The 6,635-nt window shown below is 40.8% G+C and overlaps 1 non-coding gene and 2 pseudogenes across 1 annotated transcript; all 3 read left to right on the forward strand.

The window, feature by feature from the left end:
* Positions 1-207: 207 nt before the first annotated feature.
* Positions 208-325, forward strand: LOC121367184. Its single transcript, XR_005957336.1, has one exon. It is a non-coding gene; the product is annotated as a 5S ribosomal RNA (ribosomal RNA).
* Positions 326-3,960: 3,635 nt separating this feature from the next.
* Positions 3,961-4,085, forward strand: LOC121367185 (annotated as a pseudogene).
* Positions 4,086-5,886: 1,801 nt separating this feature from the next.
* Positions 5,887-6,003, forward strand: LOC121367186 (annotated as a pseudogene).
* Positions 6,004-6,635: the final 632 nt, after the last annotated feature.

Below are 6,635 nucleotides of genomic sequence, written 5' to 3' on the forward strand. Positions count from 1 at the left end.
GTGGAAGAAAAACTTAGTTTCGAAGCGTCAAACAATCGAGCTTAGTGAAGAACCCAACCCCACCCCACCCCCGCGCTGAATTCGTGAACATGCGCCTGGTCCCACCGAACGCCATTTTACCTATCCGTCGAAAAAATAAAACAATGAATGCTGAATGTTCACTTCCGGAATATTACATACGTATACCTTTATTTTACATCAGTTGTTGTCTACGGCCATACCACGTTGAAAGCACCGGTTCTCGTCCGATCACCGAAGTTAAGCAACGTCGGGCCCGGTTAGTACTTGGATGGGTGACCGCCTGGAACACCGGGTGCTGTAGACATTTTTTCTATAAAGAAAATATTTTAATTTACTTTAAATATCGATTTATTTATTTATTAATTAATTATTATTTATTATTATTATTATTATTATTATTATTATTATTATTGAGGCTAGTCATAAATAAATTCATCTTTGAAGGAGCACTGTTGTTTTAGGACCACGTCAAAGAATTAACAATAAAGATTTACGAAGGTGCCTACCCCATTATCTAATTTGCCCTTGATTAGTCATTCTGTTTGTTAATTAGATCAACTAATTGATTGGCAACTTGAGTGGTCTGGATTTGTGTACAATCTATAATTGCTGACGTGACATTGAGTATTATGCGTGTCAAAGAAATATAAAGTGCAATGTTTCTCTCCCTCTGTACATTTCATTTTTATAATTACTACACTGCAGTTCAATTATAATGGAGAAATTCAATCTATACGCCGAACGTCTACGAAACGGAGAATCGTTTCAGACGATCCCTGTGGGCAGATCATCCTTCCTTAACAAATAGCCTAGGACAGACCTCCAGATTCGCTTATGATAAACGAGAATTCGACAACCACAAGTCCTTCTGTTACAACCTGCGACTGAAGAAATGGCAACAGTAGAGGGAATCCGGAACTATTACTACGAGTATGCTTGCTGGAAAGCAGAAACGTGTCGCAGAGTTGAGCTTGAAGGTGGCAATCGTCTCCCCCGAATTCCGAATCCGCATTCGCAAGATGAAGAAAAGGAATAAATGCAGACAGCCACTTGGTGGCGGCTCTTTTAAGAGGCCAAACAAATCACACTAAAGTGGTTTTATAACATAAGTTCAATATTTGATTTTTTAATTCACACGCAACCGAACACAGTATTGTAAAGGGCATACTCCTACAAAGGGACCACACACCTCCTCTTTTTTTCCCGCTCCCCACCTAATTATTTTTACTCATCAACCCCTTACCCAATCAAAAACAAAAAGAAAGCGATCCTTGTTTTACTGACCAACCTCATCACATTTACCCATACATCTCACCGGGCGCACGCAGACCCACATGCACGAACACACGACGTGCCTCCCCCCCCCCCCCCCCCAGCATATCCTTTTCAAATAATTGTTTGTACACTGTCAAAGTATCAAACAATTTCAGTGATTGTCATTTATCATCGTAACACAAGGGCGATGTTTGAAACTTAGTTGGTCTGAAACGCTAACATGAGGCGCCGATCCGTTGCACGATGGGAAGGCGATTGGTTTTATCCCGTCGCCAACCATATTTCTTTCTCTTTTCTTTTTCTATCGTTGTTTTCCGCCACAGAAGACAAACTCCGCTTCCAAGCGTTTAAACAATTGCGGTGACGTCATTTCTCATTGTAGTATTACGGCAATATCAAGGTTTACTTGCGCAGAGCGCGTCACCTGAGGCGTATTACCGTATAGGGCTACGAACTATAAGGTATCTTTCTGTTACAACCGGTGAACAGCGATTCTTAAATAAGTGTTTATGCTGCTGTGAACAAACACTTAGTTTCGAAGTGTCAACAAATCAAACTTAGTGAAGAACCCAACCCCACCCCCACCCCCGCGCTGAATTCGTTACGTGAACATGCGCCCTGGTCCCACCGAACGCCATTTTACCGAATCCGTCGAAAAAATAAAACCAAAATGAATGCTGAATGTCTCCACTTCCGGAATATTACCTACGTATAAACCTTTATTTTACATCAGGTTGTCTGTCTACGTGCCCATACCACGTTGAAAGCACCGGTTCTCGGTCCGATCACCGCAGTTAAGCAAGAACGTCGGGCCCGGTTAGTACTTGGTATGGGTGACGCGCCTGGGAACAACCGGGTGCTGTAGACATTTTTTTTCTATAAAGAAAATATTTTAATTTACTTTAGAATATCGAGTTTAATTTTATTGTTAATTAATTACGTGCTTAATTATTATTATATATTATTATTAGTATTCTTATTAGTAATTAAATTATATGAGCTAGGTCATTATAAACTTTCATCTTTGCAGGAGCACTGTTGTTTGTACAAGGGCCACGTCAAAGAAATTAACCAGTTTAAAAGTTTTAACGAAGGTGCCTACCCGTTATTTCCTAATTGCCTTGATTAGCGTCATTAACTGTTTTGTTAAGTTGATCTACCACTAATTGACTGGCACTTGAGTGGTCTGAGAATTTGTGTAACAATGTATTATATTGCCTGACGTGACATTGAGTATTAGTGGCGTGTCATAAGGAATATAAAGTGCCATGTTTTCTCTTCTCTCTGTACATTTCATTTTTTATAATTACGACACTTGCAGTTTCAATATAATGGAGAAATATCAATCTAATCTCCGAACTCTACGAAACGGAGAATCGTTTTCAGACGGAGCCTGTGGTCAGAATCATCTTCCTTAACAAATAGCCTAGAAGACCTCCAGCTTCGCTATGATAAAGCTGAGAATCGACAACCCACAGTCATTCTGTTACAACCCTGTCGTACTGAAGATGGCAACAGTAGAGGGAAATCCGGAACTATTACGTACTAGTAATGCTTGCTGTAAAGCAGAAAACGGTCCGCAGAGTTGAGGCTTGAAGGTGGCAATCGTCTCCGCCCGAATCCGAATCCGAATTCGAAGATGAAGTAAAAGGAATAAAATGGCAGACGCCACTTGGTGGCGGCTCTTTTAAGACCAAACAAATCACACGAAAGTGGTTTTATACATAATTGCCAATATTTGATTTTTATTCACTTGACGCTACGACACAGTATTGTAAATGCATACTACTATATCCTAAAAAGGGACACACACCTCGCCTCCCTTTTTTTCCCAGCTCCCCCCCACATAATTATATTTTACTCATCAACCCGCTACCCAATCAAAACAAAAAAGAAGCGATCCTGTGTTTACTGGGGACACCTCAACACATTTAAACATACATCTTACACGGGCGCACGCATACAACACATGCACGAACACACACGTGCCTCCCCCCCCCCCCCCACACCCCAGCAATATCTTTTCAAATATTTGTTTACACCACGTGTTCAAAGTATCAAACAATTCAGTGACGTCATTTATTCGATCGTAACACAGGGCGATGTTGAACTTTAGTGGGTAGAACGCTAACATGAGGCGCGATCCGTTGCACGATGAGAAGGCGATTGGTTTTGTATATCCCGTCCCAACCATATTTCTTTCCTCGATTTTTCTTTTTCATATCGGTGTGTTTTCCGGCCACTAAGACAAACTCCGCTTCCAAGCGTTAACAATTCCGTGGACGTCATTTTCTCATTGTAGTATTCGGCAATATCAAGTTTTACTGCGCAAGAGCTGCTCACCTGAGGCGTATTACCGTCCTAGGATACGAACTATAAGGTATCTTTCTGTTACAACGCGGTGAACAGCGATTCTTAAATCAGTGTTTATGAACGTTGAACAAAGAACTTAGTTTTCGAAGCGTCAAACAATCGAGCTTAGTGAAGACCCAACCCCACCCCAACCCCCGCGCTGTAATTTCGTGAACATGCGCCTGGGTCCCACCGAACGCCATTTGTACCTATCCGTTCGAAAAAAAGAAACCAAAATGAATGCTGACTGGTCACCTCTAGTTTCCGTGAATTTACATACGTATACCTTATATTTTACATCATTTGTGTTGTTCCTACGGCCATACCACGTTGAAAGCACCTGTTCTCGCGTCCGATCACGCGAAGTTAAGCAACGTCGGGCCCGGTTAGTACTTGGATGTGTGACCGCCTGGGAACAATCCGTGGTGCTGTAGACCGTTTTTCTATAAGAAAATATTTTAATTGGACTTTGAGATAATCGATTTAATTTATTTATTAATTATACATTATTTATTATTATTATTATTATTATATTATTATTATTATTATTATTATTATTATATTATTGAGGCTAACTCATAAATAACATTCAATCTTTGAAGGAGCACTGTTGTTTTAGGACCAACGTCCAAAAAATTAACAGATAAAGTTTACGTAAGGTGCCTACCCATTATTCCTAATTGCCTTGATTACGACATTGTGTTTGTTATTAGATCAACTAATTGATTGGCACTTGAGGGTCCCCCCCCCCGCCAAGTCTGGATTTGTGGTACATGTATATATTATCTGACCGTGACATTGATTATTAGTGCTGTGTCCATAAGGAATATAAAGTGCAGTTGTCTTCTCTTCTCTCTGTAACAATTTCATTTTATATAATTACGACACTGCAGTTCCAATATAATGGAGAAATTCATCTATACGCCGAACTCTCTCTACCACGGAGAAATCGTTTTCAAGACGAGCCTGTGGGCAGATCATCTTCCTTACCAATAATAGCCTAGAAGACCTCCAGATTTCGCTATGATACAGCGAGAATCGACAACCACAAGTCATTTTCCCCCCTGGGGGGTGTCTTTACAACCTGCGACTAGAAGATGGCAACAGTAGAGGGAATCCGGACCTATTTACTTACGAGTATGCTTGCTGAAAGCAGAAACGGTCAGCAGAGTTGAGCTTGAAGGTGGCAATCGTCTCCATCGTCTCCCCCGAATTCCGTAATCCGAATTCGCAAGATGAAGCAAAAGGATAAAATGCAGACGCCGACTTGGTGGCGGGCTCTTTTTGAAGAGCCAAACAAATCAACGAAAGTGGTTGTATAACATAATTGCAATATTTGATTTTTATTCACAAACGCACAGACACAGTATTGTAAATGCATACTCCTAAAAAAGGGACACACACCCTCCCTTTTTTTTGCCCCGCTCCCCACATAATTATATTTTGACCTCATCAACCCCTACCCATCAAAAACAAAAAAGAAAGCGGATACCTTGGTTTACTGGACAACCTCAGTCACATTAAAAACCAGACATCTACACAGGCGCACGCATACACACATGCACGAACACACCCTTGTTCCCCCCCCCCCCCCCAGCATATCTTTTCAAATAATTGTTTACACATACTGTCAAAGTAATCAAACAATTCAGTGACTGGTCATTTATCATCGAACACACAGGGCCGATGTTGAACTTAGTGGTATAAACCCGCTTTAACATGAGCGCGCGAGTCCGTTGCACGATAGGAAGGCGAGTTGTTTTACATAAATTCCCCGTCCCGAACCATATTTCTTTCGCTTTCTCTTCTTCTTTTTCATATCGTTGTTTTTCGCCACAGAAGACAAAACTCCGCTTCCAAGCGTTAAACAATTGCGTGACGTGACGGGTCATTTCTCATTGTAGTATACTGCAATATCAAGTTTACTGCGCAGAAGCGCTCCCCTGAGCTTTATTACCGTATAGGAATCGAACTAGAGGTATCTTTCGAGTTACAACCGGTGACAGCGATCTTAAATAAGTGTTTTTATGCTGGGGAACAAAACTTAGTTTCGAAGTGTCCACAATCAACCTAGTGAAGAACCCAACCCCACCACACCACCCCCGCGCTAATTCGTGAACATGCGCCGGGTCCCACCGAACGCCATTTACCGATCCTTCGAAAAAAATAAAACAAAAATGCTGCGAATGTTTTCCTTCCGGAATATACATACTTATACCTTTATTTTACATCAGTTGTTTCTACGGCCATCCACGTGAAAGCACCGGTTCTCTTCCGTCTCACCGAAGTTAAGCAGTCCGGGCCCGGTTAGTACCTTGGTGGGTGACCGCCTGGGAACACCGGGTGCTGTAGACATTTTTTCTATAAAGAAAATATTTTAATTTACTTTAGAATATCGATTTAATTTATTTATTAATTAATTATTATTATTATTATTATTATTATTATTATTGAGGCTAGTCATAAATAAATTCATCTTTGAAGGAGCACTGTTGTTTTAGGACCACGTCAAAGAAATTAACAGTTAAAGTATTAACGAGGGAGCCTACCCATTATTCTAATTGCCTTGATTACGTCATTCTGTTTGTTAATTAGATCAACTAATTGACTGGCACTTGAGTGGTCTGGATTTGTGTACAATGTATATATTGCTGACGTGACATTGAGTATTAGTGCGTGTCATAAGGAATATAAAGTGCATGTTTCTCTTCTCTCTGTACATTTCATTTTTATAATTACGACACTGCAGTTCAATATAATGGAGAAATTCAATCTATACGCCGAACTCTACGAAACGGAGAATCGTTTCAGACGAGCCTGTGGGCAGATCATCTTCCTTAACAATAGCCTAGAAGACCTCCAGATTCGCTATGATAAAGCGAGAATCGACAACCACAAGTCATTCTGTTACAACCTGCGACTGAAGATGGCAACAGTAGAGGGAATCCGGAACTATTACTACGAGTATGCTTGCTGGAAAGCAGAAA

Source organism: Gigantopelta aegis, unplaced genomic scaffold (genome assembly GCF_016097555.1).
Source record: "Gigantopelta aegis isolate Gae_Host unplaced genomic scaffold, Gae_host_genome ctg9879_pilon_pilon, whole genome shotgun sequence".
Taxonomy (NCBI): Eukaryota; Metazoa; Mollusca; class Gastropoda; order Neomphalida; family Peltospiridae; genus Gigantopelta; species Gigantopelta aegis.